An 883-nucleotide genomic window follows, 5' to 3' on the forward strand; every position below is an offset into this window, starting at 1 on the left:
AGTACTGACCCTCTGACAGTGCGGCACTCCCCCAGTACTGACTCTCTGACAGTGTAGCACTCCCTCAGTACTGACCCTCCGACAGTGTGGCATTCCCTCAGTACTGACCCTCCGACAGTGTGGCATTCCCTCAGTACTGACCCTCCGACAGTGCGGCTCTCCCTCAGTACTGACCCTCTGACAGTGCGGCTCTCCCTCAGTTCTGACACACCGACAGTGCAGCACTCTCTCAGTTCTGACCCACCGATAGTGCGGGACTCCCTCAGTATTGACCCTCTGACAGTGCAGCACTCCCTCAGTACTGACTCTCTGACACTGCTGCATTCCCTCAGTACTGACCTTCCAACAAAGCAGCATTCCCTCAGTGCTGATCCTCTGACAGTGCATCAATCCATTCATACTGACCCTCCGACAATGCGGCACTTGCTCAGTCCTGACCCTCCGAGAGTGCAGCACTCCCTAATTACTGACCCTCCGACTGTGCAGCACTCCCTCAGCACTGACCATCCAACAGTGCAGCACTTCCTCAGTACAGACCCTCCGACAGTGCGGCACTCCCTCAGTACAGACTCTCTGACAGGGCGGCATTACCTCAGTACTAACTCTCCAACAGTACAGCAATCCCTCAGTACTGGTCCTCCGGCAGTGTTTGCACTCCCTCAGTACTGACCCTCTGACAGGACAACACTCCCTCATACTACCCTCTGAAAGTGCTGCACTCCCTCAGTACTGACCCTCCGAGAGCGCAGCATTCCCTCAGTACTGACTCTCTGACAGTGCGGCACTCCCTCAGTACTGACTCTCTGACAGTGCAGCACTCCCTCATACTGACCTTTTAATAGTGCGCCACTGTCACAGTACTGACCCTCCGATCGTACAGCAT

The sequence above is a fragment of the Chiloscyllium plagiosum genome, unplaced genomic scaffold, assembly GCF_037043375.1.
Source record: "Chiloscyllium plagiosum isolate Xiang-an unplaced genomic scaffold, Cpla_swu_hap1 HiC_scaffold_3, whole genome shotgun sequence".
Lineage (NCBI taxonomy): Eukaryota > Metazoa > Chordata > Chondrichthyes > Orectolobiformes > Hemiscylliidae > Chiloscyllium > Chiloscyllium plagiosum.